The 16890-nt window shown below is 43.1% G+C and overlaps 1 long non-coding RNA gene across 1 annotated transcript in view; it reads right to left on the reverse strand.

Moving 5' to 3' along the window:
- The window catches only part of LOC138373591 (uncharacterized), a 31335-nt gene extending 14788 nt beyond the window's left edge, over positions 1-16547 (reverse strand). The window contains exon 1 of the long non-coding RNA XR_011231228.1: positions 14275-16547. This is a non-coding gene — a long non-coding RNA (uncharacterized lncRNA). The remainder of the gene's footprint in view (positions 1-14274) is intronic.
- Positions 16548-16890: the final 343 nt, after the last annotated feature.

Raw genomic sequence — 16890 nt, forward strand, 5'->3', positions numbered from 1 at the left:
TGTGTGAAGTAAAACATGTGTATGGGGCAAGTAACAAAGTCAGTAGACTAACAGATGTTGTCACAGCTCATATAAGACTTGGCTACAAGTATCTCTGGCAGTTCGGCTTGTATACGGATCTAGATGAAGTAAAGTGTAGTGTGTGGACATAGACAGGGACACACACTCGAACACTATCTTGGATTGTTGTAAAATTGAGCCTTTTAGAGATAAATCTAAGCTCACTCTGTATGATATGGCAACCTATCTTATTACCAAGGATAAATTACCCAAAATCCTTGCATTGTACCCACATTTCACTTCCAATAGATGAACGACATGAGATTCAGAAACAAGTAGTGTATTGTGAAGACTAATAATAAACAGAAGCTCCCCTATGACTCTGTAATATCCCCATTGGTCAAACTATTATGTATTAGCGATAAGACCTACCATTAACCCTTAAACTGCGCATGGCGTATATATACGCCCTGAGTAACATGTCCCACTGTGCGCATGGCGTATATATACGCCATAGGGTGCCTGGCCCGCGGCTATACGGGGTTCACAGTAGCTTCCTCAGGGCTCTTGTAAACAGATGCCATTTTAAAAAAAAAATCGTGGGCAATATTCTCAGGTGTGAGAGACACAGTACTGTTGGAGCAACCAAGGCCGGCGCACGCAGCATGAGCGAACAGCATTGCTGTTCAGCTTGTGACCACAGCATCGCCGAAAAATGTCAAAATAAATATATAATTGTTATTATTTAGTGATGACAATATTACAGATGACCCATGACTGTGATATAAATAACCAGGGTTGTGATAATAGCAGGATTGTTGTAATAATTAGCGCTGTGGGAGGAGTGATGCTGAGAGACGGAGGGAGACAGCATCGTTTACTGACTGTGTGGCTACCTGTTGTTTGCATTCACCATACCAGGTCAGTGGTTCTCTATGGTGAACACAAATGTAGATACTTATATATAATGTGTGTATTAGTGTAATAACAGCAAAAGGATTATGCTGGGAGGAGCCATATGGGTGACGGAGGTGACGTCGTCTGCACGATTTGTCTAGCTGTTTAGAGGGTGGCCACTATGCTCTTTGGGCGCACTACAAGCTTAGGTGTACAGTTACCGTGCATAAAACATGTAGATACTTATATATAATATGTGTATATAGGGTAATAACACTGCAAACAGTATTGTTAGGGGAGAAAGTTTAATGCGTGTGACCTTGAATGAGTGAGGGAGCCACCAGCCGCCATCTGTGTATAGCGACGACTCTTAGTGCCTGAACTAACTATATCAGCTTAGCTGTACAGTTGCGGCGAACAAAATATATACATACTTATATATAACGTCTGTATATAGTGTAATAACACCACAAATGGTATTGTTGGGGAAGAAAGTTTAATGCGTGTGTTGAGGGAGTGGCAGCGAGTGGCTGGCTGGTGTGTGGCGGTAACTCTTCGTTGTTTTTCGACTCTCGATACCAACTTAGTGGTTCGTTATGGTGACCAAAACATGCAGATACTTATATATAATCTGTGTATAGAGTGTAATAGCAGCAAAACTATTTGTTTATTGTTTTATAAACATAATAATTGAATCACTAATATGCACATCATACTTTTGAGTATAGCGATTATTCACCACTTTTATTATATAAATATATTACAATGCACACTATTGAATAATATTACTGCAAAAAAACTAAGAAAAAATCAATCGGAGACATTGAAACAATTAGGTAATAATATCTTTGTGGCAACTCCCATCTGTCAGCGCGGGTGACGCTGACCGGGTCTGACGACCGCTCTGTCAACGCCCACTTTTTGCTAGACTTCCTCAGTCAATTGCGCCCAAAATATGTCACCTACAATTTTTTTTTATTTTCCCGTGCTCAGGGGACACAAATTAACATGTTTAGAAGATGAAAAAAAAAATTTGAATTTTTTTTTTTCTTGCGCACAGGGGTGTAAATATCCCCAGGACCCCTGAGCAGTGTAAGGGTTAATGTATGATGACTTACTATAAATATGTATCTCTTGTAATAGCACTTTCTCTGTAACTAGCTGACATTGTAACTATAAGGTGTGAAGGATAGAAGAAATTGTTTATGTAATAATCTAAGATGAGGTCTGATAAAGACCGTTTGTGCCCTCTGTAATGCTTTTGCGCTACCACTCACAGGATGAGTATGGGGTGCACAATAAACTAGCCGCCTTCGGCGGCAACAATCAATCCCCCCTGCACCCGAGCTATGTCAATAGGCAGTTCTCCCTCTTCGCCCTTACATCATTACACACTGAGATCACACTAACGTGATGCATCAAATGAACAAATCCACAAGGGCCGTGACGAGGATTCGAACCTGTGTCCGGGAGCATCCCAGACACTGCCTTAATAGACTGAGCTACGACAGGGTTAAAAAGAGTTGAAACCGAAGTTCTATTGAACTTCCTGGATCCCGTAGCCTCTCCGAGGCACGAACCAGGATTTTACACAACTCCCCTGCACTCGAGCTATGTCAATAGGCCGTTCTCCCTCTTCGCCCTTACATCATTACACACAGAGATCACACTAACGTGATGCATCAAATGAACAAATCCATAAGGGCCGTGACGACGATTCATGGCCCTTGTCATGGCCCTTGTGGATTTGTTCATAATCACACTTCATTCGTTCCTGCGTTGACAATAGGGATTTCCATGCTAACTCGTGTGCTTTTTCTATCTCGCCCTGTAACTGTGCTAAATAGGGTATTGCGCCATGGTGAGGTTGCCTCTCCCGGAGATACATCAAATCTATTGACTGGTTACTTTCTCGACCAAGCATTAATTTATTAGGGGTGAATCCTGTTTGTTGATTCACGCTGGATCTAATTGCCCCTGCTATACATTGAATGTAGTCATCCCAGCTGTCATGTTGAGAGTTAGCATTACATCGCAATGCATCCATGATGGTCCTATTGTATCGTTCTACCTGGCCATTTGCTGATGGCCTGTAAGCTGTGGTACAAGCTTTGTGGATGTGCATCATTTCATAAAGTTTAGTGAACAAGTCACTCTTGAAGTTCCTCACTTGGTCGGTGAAAATCTCAAACGGATACCCAAACCGGGTGAAGAATCCATCGAGCGCCGCTTTAGCCGTGTCCTCTGCAGTCTGGGATGGTAGTGGCATGCACTCGATCCATTTAGTAAATTGATCTACCACCAAGAGGTATTCGTTGCCTTTCCGGATCTTGGGCATTGGTCTCAAAACGTCCAGGTGTACCCTTTCCATTGGTGCACCCTCATGGTACTTGACCAACTCATGCCTGCTGGTCTTGGATGCTTTTTTGTTTACATTGCAGTCATGGCATGAAGCCACATAATTAGCAACCTGGGTTGTTAGCCCATACCAAAAATATCTTGCTTTGATTCTCTCCAATGTACGATTCCTGCCTTGATGGCCCATGTCGGGTACAGTATATCATTGCATAAGCTTACCACGTCCTGTCTCAAACTATTGGGTTTGTATAAAAGTTTTTGGGTCGCTCCGTCCTGGTCTACTTTGTGCCACCACCAAAGGCCATCCTCCAAAATAAAGGCCTCTTTTTTAGCCAGTAATATTTCATGGCGGGGCTGACTCCGAACAGATCACCCTCCGCGGGTTGATGGCCTCCCACCCATGCTCTTACCATACTCGTGTCTGGGCCTTTCTCCGACAGTTCCTGCAGCTCAAGCAAAGGCATTCCATATCTGTCTGCTGTGGTCCTGGTGATAATCTGGACATTTACTGCACTTGTAGGGGCTGCATCCCATCCCCTGCCTGATGTGTCCTCTAGTTCCCTTTGATCCTTACCCTCCGGGTCCCATGGAAATACAACCAAGTTGTTGTCCTCTGACCACCAGTCTTGAAATGGGGACTTGGGGTTTATTTGCCTGACTGTCCCCAGGGCCTGAAAACTACATGCACAATCGAACGACCTTATAGCTGGTGGAATTACATCGTCCACCACTTCTTGGAACTTTGCCAAGTTCTGGTGTGCCTCGTGACAATAAGAACATCCTGCGCATGGCAGGTTTTGTACAGGAATGTCATGGCGAAAGTGTGCGCACAACTGATGGGTATCCCCTTCCCTAGATAAAGAGCCTGCATTGGTGTTTCTTTCCTGCCCTGTGTTGGATTTTTAAGTCAAATTGGCTCAGCTCTTCCAACCAATGAGCTAATTGGCCTTGGGTGATTCTTAAACCTAGTCAACCAAACCAAACTGCCATGGTCAGTACGCACAGTAAAAGGCCGGCCCAAGAGATAGTGCCGAAAGACCCTGGTGAACCTAACTACTGCCAACAACTCCTTTCTGGTAGTACAATACCTTCTTTGTTCCAAGGTTAATGCCAAGTTGGCATAAGCGATTACCTTTTCCTGTTCCTCTTGAACCTGTAGCAGCTCTGCACCTATTGCCCAATCAGAGGCATCGGTATTCAGGATAAAAGGGTCCTGTCCATTTGGTAGCCCCAAAACCGGAGCCGTAGTTAAGGCCGTCTTAATAGCCACAAAGGCCTCTTGGTGTATGTTTCCCCCAATCAATTTATTTGCTCCTGTCAAAGCATATAGAGGAATAGCTAGCTCCGCAAATCCTTTTATAAAGGCTCTGTGGTAATTGGCTAATCCTCACTCTCACTTGAAATATCATCATCACTTGTGGAAACCTCATAAAGCACATCATTTTCCGGTTCGTCAGCCTCCAAATCATCATCAGAAGACCCTGAAAAGGCTTCAACAACGTCGGGAATCTTGGATGGAGTGAGATTGACCCCACGATACAGATCGAAAATCCTGGCGATCTCTTCTGCTTTCCTAGATTTCCTACCTTTCTTTTGCGTTCCACTGCTTGTTCCTGGTGCAGCATCCATGTTGAAGGTATTGAATGGGTTTTAGGTACACGAGAACGGAAACGGAACGGAAATAAATGCGTAAAACGGGTCACGTTTGCCGCGAGAGGGGAGCGCAGTGTGGGCACTTGGCGTGTCAACAAAACAAGGGGCCAACCACGTGACCGGGTAGGCCGAGATGCCATGTGTTCGGTGAGGGAGAACGGGAATTTCATGGAGAAAAAATCTGAGAGTATCTCCATCCATTTCGGTTAGAAAATGGAATTTATAGAAATATTTTTTCGATGGACTACAAAAGTACAGTGGTACCTCGCATAACGAATTTAATCCGTTCCATGTTCGTCATGTGAAACGGACGTCATACAAAACGAGTGTCCCCCATATAACCAGTGTGATGCACTGTGTTTATTGTGAAATTCCCCCAGTGTGCATGACATCAAATGTTCCCCAAAATATCATTTTTCTTTGCAAAATGATAAATTACCGTCCCTGAACATGTCTATGTAAAAATAATTACCAAATTCCACTTACTTTGGCTGTGAGGGAGTCGACAAGGTGCGCTGTGACGTCATCAGGGCCTGGTCGCCCGTGTGTGAAGCTCCCAGACACGGTCGCGCAGGCCATTCAAGCACCGCGTGTTGCCACAAATATATTTTCAAATATTTTTCTATGCATTTCCAATGCGGTTTTATTTGTTTCTTTTATCGTATATGATGCATATTTGTGACCTTTACAATATGTATACAGTAGAATGTTCATAATTTTCCATGAAACTGTGATACATGTGTCAGTAATGTGTCCACAATAAATGTTTATTGTCACAATATTACGTGGTAAAAATTCACTAAAATTACAATATGTACAGTTTCACATATTATTACACAATAATACACTGTATTACACACTCAGTACTTTGGAGGTACGTAATAGTCAATGAAGTAGTCCATGGTACACAGCGCGACTTTGCTCTCCTTGCACCAGCTACAGATAGATTTTCGTTTCCCGTTTCATCGTTCTGTGTGCTTGCAAATAATGCACTCGCGTGCACCCTTGGCTTTAGTACTTGTAGGTGGTATGTAGCCAAGCTTGTAAAGCATATGGTAGTATTGAAACGATTATAGGAAAAGCTCAATTTGTAAGGTAGTCTTGAAAAGATCGCTTTGTAAGGTCCCACACAGGAAGAGATTCAGCTAGCCTCAAAGAGTGTCCATCAGTCAGGAGGAGATTCAGCTAGCCTCAAAGAGTGTCCATCAGTCAGGAAGAGATTCAGGTATTCTTGAAAATATCAATGAACAACACCACCATGGAAGCCGCTAACACTGTTCATCTATGCTACTTGTATCAGATGCATCATCACTGAACGCAGAAAACGATTCATCTATGTATCATCTATATAAATTCGAGATGGCCAGGGTGGGGCTCAGAGCTACACCTGGATACGCTCGCTGTATAATCCTCATAGGTGCTGTATCACTGGCATCCGACCATTGTGTTAAGCCCTTATTGCGCCTAGCTTCACCAATGTTATGACCCTTATGTTCTTCAAACAATAGGGTCTGAATTGCACCGACTGAGTGCAGTCTTTCAACACCGTGTGGGACAGGTGTTTGAGAGCCAGAGGCACGTGTGCCACAAATGGTTGCTCACGCAGTACTAACCCAGCCAGCAGCCCTTGTCTTTCATATTCGTTATAGCAAAAGGTTCGTTCAGTGTTTGTTGGGTAGGCTGCTCCATTATGACAATCTTTCTTTGTTTCAAATGTGTTCCATTTGTTTTGTATTTGTCACTTATGTCTCATAATGGAGCAGCCTACCCGACAAACACTGAACGAACCTTTATGGCATTTGTCCATTTTTCAAATTGTTTCAACAGTTCTTTTATTTTTCGTTTTTTTTTTTTATTTAAGAAACATGGAGCAGCCTACCTGCCGACCACCGAACGAACATTTTGCTATAAGACAAATGAAAAATAAATATTGAACACATTTGAAGAAAGGAAAATGTCATAATGGTTTATTCAGTGTATGTAAGGTAGGCTTCTCCATTATTGAGACGTAAATGACAAATACAAAACAAATGGAACACATTTGAAACAAAGAAAGATTGTTATAATGGAGCAGCCTACCTGCCGAACACCGAACGAACCTTTTTGACATTTGTTGTATATCAGACATTTCATTTCTTTTTTCCTACAAAAACGTCAATGCTTTGCAACATCTCAGCAGTCACCCCATTATATCCCAGTATCATTAGCATCTTTAAACAAGAACAACATAATTTATGTGCATCGTCGGAGGCGTCTAAGAATGTGCAAGAAGCAGCGCGACCCCACCTGGCCCACCATGTGGTGTTGACGTTACTCAAACCAGCGTTCGTCATACGGGACGATTTGACGCCGATCGGGCCGTTCGTTACCCAAAATGTTCGTCTTTTGGGGCGATCGTTATGCGAGGTACCACTGTAGTATGTTATGCGGAATCGTAAGAAAAAACGGTGACGAGCTATCTCTAATCTAAAGCGCGAAAGTGTTAATTTCTGTCCCCTGAGCACGGGAAAAAAAAAATTGTAGGCGACATATTTTAGGCAACTGACAGAGGAAGTCTGGCAAAAAGTAGGCGTTGACAGAGCGGTTGTCAGGGCCGGTCAGCGTCACCCGCGCTGACAGGTGGGAGTTGCCACAAAGATATTATCGCTTAATTATTTCTATGTCTCTGATTGATGTTTCCTTAGTTTTTTTGCAGTAATATTATTCAATAGTGTGTATTGTAATATATTTATATATAAAAGTGGTGAATAATCGCTATACTCAAAAGTATGGTGTGCATATTAGTGATTCAATTATTATGTTCATAAAACAATAAACAAATAGTTTCGCTGCTATTACACTCTATACACAGGTTATATATAAGTATCTGCACGTTTTGTTCACCATAACGAACCACTAAGTTGGTATTGAGGGTCGAAAAGCAACGAGGAGTTACCGCTACACACCAGCCAACCACTCGCTGCACTACCTCAACACACGCACCGTGAGAGTCTCTCTCAAGATTCTCCCACAAACTGACTGGAATGGCTCATTGCTGTGCACAGTGCACCGATTTTGTGCACAAGGTCCTATTTCTGTTAACCCTGGATAGTGACCTGGCATGTTGGGTATCTCCAGAATGCCCACTTAACCAGGAACACTTTTATAATATGGAGGCCGCCGCATGTCCAGGCAGGCAGTAGATACAGGGAGTTAAGCATACTTGCCACACCAAAGGGTCAGTGAGTACATGGCTGGTGCCCGTGTGAGAGCAGAGGGGAGACGCTAGCAGCGTCTGACCTCTGGGGTCAACCGGTACGATGGACAATAACAGCTATGACGTGTTCATGACGTCACCTCTCCTACTGCTCATCGAACGAGCTAATATGATTGGTTCCCGCCCATTTGCTGCAATGCTATTGGTCAAATTGTAACTCTTTTGTGCTGGGTGCCACAAGATGCCCGGCAGCCCTTGCAAAAGGCATTCAAGTGAGGGACACCAAACCTAGAGGACGTGTTCTGTTCTGTCTACCGGCCAATAGACTGAACACAGTCTATTCCTCACCGTCAAGTTAACTCAGCGTCTGGAAAATATACTATACACTCGCCCAGAATCACGAGTGTGAATATATTATTCAGAAGCCTAAAGTGACAAATCTCCAGAGCTAAACAGACTGGTATCAGGTAACCCCTGGTGACAAAGATCGTTGTGAGTGACTTAAGAGTGAACTAAGGCAGTGCCGCCGCCTAAGTATCTGTGTGTGACTTTACCACAGTGTACCTGTACCACAGCGTACAGTGTAGTGCATGGTACCATATAACCTGCAGTAGCCAGCCTGCACTGGGTCCAGAGCGTGTAGCTAGTACCTCTGTGCCTCGAGCCGCCCTCACTACTACATGACGTCACCACCTTACTCATCGCCAGCGCCAGTGTGTGTGCGGGTGTCTGTCTATTAAGCATACAGCCCGCCCTACTGCAAGTACCCTCCGTGTCTACGAGCGAAACCAGCTGTCAGGCCACCTACGAGTGCTTGTATAAATGTGCCTGAGTGAGTGAGTGAATAAGGAAAGGTACCCTATCTGTAAGTACGAGATCTTGTCATTGTTTTATTGTGTCTGTGTTGATCTGAGGTATCAACCACAGTTCTCACCTTCTCATACCTGTCACAGGTTATAGGTGAATTGACGGTGAATGAGTGTTTATCTGTGTGGTATCACTGCATTTCACTAGTCTGTGTTTGTGAGCTTCACATACACCACACATTTAGTTATTGTGTGATTATTATTGTGCATGTTATTGCCTGACCCATTGACAGTGTAGTTGTTGATTTATTGCATATCATCATTACCGAGTATCCGGTTGGAATTCTTGTGATCCCTTTGCATACCGGCAGTTAGGTTGCCATGTTAATGATTGGCTGTCAACTGTGTTAAGTTAGGTGTTTTTCCATGAGTGGATACGAGTTGTTTAGCCAGACGTCAAGAGTCTCGCTAATACAACCATAGCTTTGCTGACGCCAATCTAAAGTAAATCAAGCAGCCTGTGTATTAGTGGTTAAGTTAGTAAGTAAACTACTGTTAAGCTTTATGCGGTGTTTCCATTGAACCACTTCTGAATACTGCCAATATTACACAAGCCTTCAGCTCTAAGTGTCTTCAACACCGAGTTGCCTATATTCACTACTCTATAAATGTGACGAGGACCCTAGGAGTCCCTTAAAGTGTTAAATCATTGAGGAGATTCCAACGATCAACGTGGAGCAGGACCAGGTGAGGCTAGTCTGAGAAGAGACCCTCAAGGACTCTAACTCGACCTTGCTCCCAGGCCCTGTACGGTTGCTCTCGTATTTTCTATTCTGCTAATTCCGACAGCTTCGTGAAGAGTCTGCCGCATGTACATTGGCGACGTACGCATTGCAGTCGTGAAAGCAAAAAAGAAACACCCCACACGCACTAAACTTTCTCCCCCAACAATACCATTTATGGTGGTATTACACTATATACAGACGTTATATATAAGTATGTATATATTTTGTTCACCTCAACTGTACAGCTAAGCTGATATAGTTAGTTCAGGCACTAAGAGTCGTCACTATACACAGCTGGCGGCTCCCTCACTCATTCAAGGTCACACGCACTAAACTTTCTCCCTCAACAATACTGTTTGCAGCGTTATTACACTATATACACATATTATATACAAGTATCTACATGTTGTATGCACCATAACTGTACACCTAAGCTTGTAGTGCACCCAAAGAGCATAGTGGCCACCCTCTAAACAGCTAGACAATCATGCAGACGACGTCACCTCCGTCACCCAAATGGCTCCTCCCAGCATAATTCTTTTGCTGTTATTACACTAATACACACATTATATATAAGTATCTACATTTGTGTTCACCATAGAGAACAACTGAGCTGGTATGGTGAATGCAAACAATAACAGGTGGCCACACAGTCAGTAAACGATGCTGTCTCCCTCCGTCTCTCAGCATCACTCCTCCCACAGCGCTAATTATTACAACAATCCTGCTATTATCACAACCCTGGTTATTTATATCACAGTCAGGGGTCATCTGTAATATTGTCATCACTAAACAATAACAATTATATATTTATTTTGACATTTTTCGGCGATGCTGTGGTCACAAGCTGAACAGCAATGCTGTTCGCTCATGCTGCGTGCGCCAGCCTTGGTTGCTCCAACAGTACTGTGATTCTCACACCTGAAAATATTGCCCACGATTTTGTAAAAAAAATGGCATCTGTTTACAAGAGCCCTGAGGAAGCTAATGTGAACCCCGTGTAGCCGCGGGCCATTTGAATCGGGCCTGGCACCCTTGGGCGTATATATACGCCATGCGCACGGTGGTACATGTTACTCAGAGCATATATCTACGCCATGCGCAGTTTAAGGGTTAAACTTGCCCCCCTTTTGTTGATAAAAGTCTTCCTCCTCCTAGGACACATTAATTTTACCTCCACCTACGTTCCTTGTGTCGGCTGGTGCTGAAATGTCAAGCGCACCGTCGAAAATGTTCGATGGACTGCCTATCTTCCTGATGGATATCTAGTACTGGTATTTGGATGGTATATGTTTTAAACCCTTGAGAAGACCCCTGGCATCATTAAATGTGGCGCAGCCGCACTCTGCTGGCCTGTAAATAGTGGGTCGGATCTAGGCCTCTTGAGCCAACCCGTCCCTGTTTAAAGACCGATTCTCCTCATTAAATGAAACATGAAGCTTATTGTCTGTAATAAGGTGGATGGCTACTGGCTGAGTGGACAGAACACTGGACGCGTGATCCTGTGGTCCCGGGTTCGATCCCGGGTGCCGGCGAGAAACAATGGGCAGAGTTTCTTTCACCCTGATGCTCCTGTTACCTAGCAGTAAATAGGTACCTGGGAGTTAGTCAGCTGTCACAGCCTGCTTCATGGGGGTGGAGGCCTGGTCGAGGACCAGCCGCGGGGACACTAAGCCCCGAAATCATCTCAAGATAACCTCTGTATGTTCCCCTTGTTTACGGCCTTCATCCCAGCCACTCCTGGGTTTTTGGCAGTCCCGAGCAAAGTGACCCTCTTCCCCACATAGGTAACAATTTTTACTCCTCCTAGGTGATGGGGTACTTTGACCACGAGGCGATATGATAGCATTCGTGAGACGCCTCAAACCCTCACATATATCGTCCAATTTGTCACGAATCCGAGATCTCTGAGACCACTTCGTCTAATTTCCTCACCAGGCTCCTGGTGGGCCTGAGAAAATTTCATTATTGCCACGTCCAAAACCTCCCTATCCCCAAATCGCTTGACAAGTTTATACATCATGCGAGTAAAATCAATTGATGGTTCCCGGTCTAGTATCTGGTTATAGAAATCACTGGCTTTGCCTTTAAAACACCAACCCAAATTTGTTTGGGAAGTAGTGCCGCTCCAACCTTTTTCGCTGCATACGATGTGAAACGGCAATAGAAACGGAGTCCAATCTGATTTACCATCATAATTCAGCTCCCGAGGTAGTGGGTGGAACGAGTTACTCCATCGACTATGCCCAGTCCACCGGCTAGGAGAAGTAGAGTCGTCGGACTCAGAATTCTGGGAGCTAGTCGACAACCGTCGAACTGGATGGTGAGTGGAATGAGATGACCTCTTAGTTGAGATATGCCCCTGTCTCAGAAAACAGGAACTATGCAACCCATGGGTAAAATGAGGGGGAGACATACGTCTGACCTGACTGCGTGCAGCCGCACCTCCAGAATCAGCTGAGGCATTCCCAGTGGTTAATGGCAAGTTTGAACGTCCCTTAGCATTTGGTTCTACTATTGTGTTGGAGCTCAAGCCCTGAGGGAGAGGGTCTGTGTCAAAAGATATGGCATTCAACAAGGGAGTCGTAATCTGAAGGCGAGAGATATGGTGGATGTTGTCTGTCGTGATGTACGTGTGTGTGTCTAAATCTTACAATTCGATTGGCCAGTGTGTATGACACTCCAGTAGCGCTTTTAAGTCACCAACAGATGCCGAGTTAATGCGTATGTGGGGCATCTTGCAGTAATGAAAAGCCGAAGCTCAAATATTTTTTGGACAATGTACGTTCACAGCCAGGTTACCAACCAACAAATAAAAATAAGACACGCCAGGGAATAGACCTTAATTCTAGGAATGGTCAAGCATAATATTCCACATCCAAGAATATAGCTAATAGATGCGGATGACGCTTAGGAAATATCCAGTATGTTTGAGGTAGCCATTCAGTGTACCAATTCAAAAAATGGAGAAAAAACAGGGTGGCCCCAATACTTAGGATTACCTGAACTCAATGTTACTCCCTCCCGGAATGTTTAAAACTTAGATCACATTTGGTATGGGAGTGAACACTCAATAGGACTGGATAATCGTAAGTTCGCACACTTAACTTGAGCATGTACTTAAATCTAGGATCATGCACTTAAATCTATGGTCATGCACTTAAAATTTAGGGTGAGTAAATATATACTGCACTTTTACAGGTATGAGTTAGGTAAGAACACATCACTTATTTCTAAGTATTCTCACTGGTCACTTGTAGGAATATCACATGAATTTAAGTTTCTCTAAAAAGTGGAAATCTGCAAACCACAATGTTTCAAGTATTAATATTTCAGTATTTCAATTATATAAATTCATTAGTATCCTTCACTTAACTCTAAGATATCAGTATATTTCACATGTGTATTTCAGGTAAATGTATTAAGCTTCACTCAAAACTAGGTTTATGCACTTATGTCTATATTTACCAATGTATATATTTCAAAGTTCATGCACCCATTAAATAAACAACACATGTATTTCAGGTGAATGGAGAAACTCAATGGTGCACAAAGGGTAGAAATCAGGTTTCCTTTACTCAGTTCTAAGTACACTAGCACTAGTTTTCTTGACACACATGTCTCCCCTGGAGTCATATATATGAGGAAAGTTCGTGCAGCCAATGTATAATACAGCACAACGAGGTGCAACAAACCCTTTTGCATAGCTGAGGCCACTGGGTCTCCACAACCATGAGTAAACAATAACACCGAGCCTCAATACGCTCGTCAACAGCAGGGCTGGATCTGTGAGTTGGTAACCTGGTCTCCTCCTCTAACTAAATTAACACAAATTGCAGAAAACTTGGAATTATGAGGTAGAATATCAAGAAAAATAGCAAATGCAAAGAAAACTTAAGATACAACCATAGTGGTAAGTGGGAATGCCAACTGGTGGGGCAGATGCCAAACTGGTGGGGCTGATGCCAACTGGTGGGGCAGAAGCCAACACATAGGAACAAGTATGGCCGCGGCTGGGCCGGGTGATGGTGTCGTCTTGAGAACAATGAATATTTAAAAAAATTCACGAAAAATAGAGAAAATTAAAAAATGGAGAAAATTGATGCTGCAAATAGGGCAGAAAATCAGGGGAATGAATCTAACGTGGAGAAAATTGCTGGATGACTGGGAGCCATAGAATACTCTTAGTTCAGGAGCACAGATATGATGAAATATAAAATCACAGAAAAATGCAAGAAATGAGGGAATAAAGCACAGATACTGAAACCAGGGACCACAATATCTTAGACACGCAGCTGAAAGGCACTGATCAAATCCTAACTAACTAGAGAACATATATGGAGAAACCGAAGACAGTACTGTACATGTATATGAAACTGTAATGTTGAACACGAAGTCTCAATCACATTCAGCACGAGAATGATGCATACAGCATGGCAAGGTCCTCTTGATCACCGTGTAGGCCGATTACTCACTGCACCAGTGTGGAGGCAGTTACCTATGAGGTACGGGATGACCAACCACGTGGTAATCGACATGCACAGAAATGTGTATGAATGTATGGAAAACAGTTACTCACCTCAAGCTGAAGTCTTCTAGGGCGGGCTGAAACAATGTGATGGGGGCGAGGTCCAATGATAGCTGGCCAATATGATTGCCGAATAACCAAAGTTCAGAAGGCGTCACCAACGGGTGTCTCTTCGGTCAGGTGTGGTTCTCGTTTCTCTCCTCCACCGCCTCCTGGCATGCGCGTGGGTGGTGCACAGGCGCACAACACAGGACTGCTTTCCATCAATCAGGAGCACCTAGCACATGAGATATTGCACTGGAGGGCACTTGAATGTGGTTCCCTCCACAATATATTATACTTAAAAATCTTCTGATTTGTCTCAACTAAAATGTTTCTTGAGGTTATCTTGAGATGATTTCGGGGCTTTTTTTTTTTTTTTTTTTTTTTTAGTGTCCCCGCGGCCCGGTCCTCGACCAGGCCTCCACCCCCAGGAAGCAGCCCGTGACAGCTGACTAACTCCCAGGTACCTATTTACTGCTAGGTAACAGGGGCATTCAGGGTGAAAGAAACTTTGCCCATTTGCTTCTGCCTCGTGCGGGAATCGAACCCGCGCCACAGAATTACGAATCCTGCGCGCTATCCACCAGGCTACGAGGCCCCTAACCTATATGAAGGTTAACCTATCACCCAAATGCTCCATCCTGTGAGTTTTCATACAATGTATTTTTATACTTTCTTACAATGTACATGTAACAAAAAATTTAATTTTGCTAAAAACTACTTTTTTTAAATTAAATGCTAGATTAAGGATCTGCCCGAAATGCTATGCGTGCTAGTTGGCTTTACAAGAATGTAAAACGTCAAATCTCTGTACTCTCATAAACCCAATGTACCTTCTTGAATATAAGTAAATAAATAAATCAATATACTGTATAATACAAAGATGATTGAATCTCTTCCAACACTCTGGACACTCATGAAGGTTTATCATTCAAATGCACTGACATGTGTGCTTTTATATTAAAATGTGTCTTAAATAATTTGCCACATTTATCACACTTAAAAGACCTTTCTTCTGTATGTACTAACATGTGACTTAATATAGATCTACGATCTCTAAACCTTCTGCCACACTTATCACACTCAAAAGATCTTTCATCAATGTGCATCATCATGTGAGTCTTCATACTTCCAAGCCGACTGAACCTTATCTCACACCCTGGACACTTATGAGGTTTTTCACCTGAATGAACTAACATGTGTCTTCTCTTACTTTCAAGCTGACTGAACCTCTTCCCACACTCTGGACACTTATGAGGTTTTTCACCCGAATGCTCTAACATGTGAGACTTCATACTTCTAAGCTGACTGAACCTCTTCCCACACTCTGGACACTTATGAGGTTTTTCACCCGAATGAACTAACATGTGAGTCTTCATACTTCCAAGCTGATGAACCTCTTCCCACACTCTGGACACTTATGCGGTTTTTCACCGGAATGAATTAACATGTGAGTCTTCATACTTCCAAGCTGAATGAACCTCTTCCCACACTCTGGACACTTATGCGGTTTTTCACCCGAATGCAGTAACATGTGAGTCTTCATACCTCTAAGATGTCTGAACCTCTTCCCACACTCTGGACACTTATGAGGTTTTTCACCAGAATGCACAAACATGTGAGTCTTCATATTTCCAAGGTGATTGAACCTCTTCCCACACTCTGGACACTTATGAGGTTTTTCACCAGAATGCACTAACATGTGAGTCTTCATACTTCCAAGGTGATTGAACTTCTTCCCACACTCTGGACACTTATGAGGTTTTTCAGCAGAATGAATTAACATGTGAGTCTTCATACTTCCAAGCTGAATGAACCTCTTCCCACACTCTGGACACTTATGCGGTTTTTCACCAGAATGCACTAACATGTGAGTCTTCATATTTCCAAGGTGACTGAACCTCTTCCCACACTCTGGACACTGGTGAGTCTTCATCTTCTTTATGAAGTTTGTGGGAAGGTTTTTCTCCTCCAGATGACTGCACGAGTGGTGATGCTAGGAGACGCCTCACGGTGGGGCGTCAATGTTGAGGGTTAGGCGAAGCTTGAGTGTTGTTTCTTAAGAGTTAAACTTGATGTGAGCACTTGGCGGTCAATGGTGGGGCTGCTTCTCTGATAGGTGAAGTTTTGGTAAGGTTTTCTCCTCCGGATGACTGCAAGAGTGGTGACTGCAAGAGTGGGGCTTCTTCTTTATGATAGGTGCAGTTTGTGGGAAGGTTTTATGCTTATGTCTGGACACACCGTCCGGTGTTGTGATAATGGCGACGACGCTCACCAAGGCGTTCCAGTGTTCTGTCTGGTGCCACACTTTATTTTTCCTACTTCTTACTTTTGTTTGTAACTGGTTTTCTACATTTAACTCTTATATTTTTATCATGTTTTCGAATTGAAGAATATGCTTGAAATTTTTTCTTAAAATATAATGGAACACGATTATGTACTTTCTGAAGAATAGATTGCTTCCATGGTGAATGCACTACTTTGCATTTTTCTTATTAAGAGGGTTTAAGTATGAAAAAATTCGGAAAAAATCGCAACATTTTGAAAAGTTTATAAAAATACTACATAGTTCTGGCAACACTGTGGTGCAATCCGAATAATTTTATAAATAAATAAATAAATAAA

Source organism: Procambarus clarkii, chromosome 5 (assembly GCF_040958095.1).
Source record: "Procambarus clarkii isolate CNS0578487 chromosome 5, FALCON_Pclarkii_2.0, whole genome shotgun sequence".
NCBI lineage: Eukaryota > Metazoa > Arthropoda > Malacostraca > Decapoda > Cambaridae > Procambarus > Procambarus clarkii.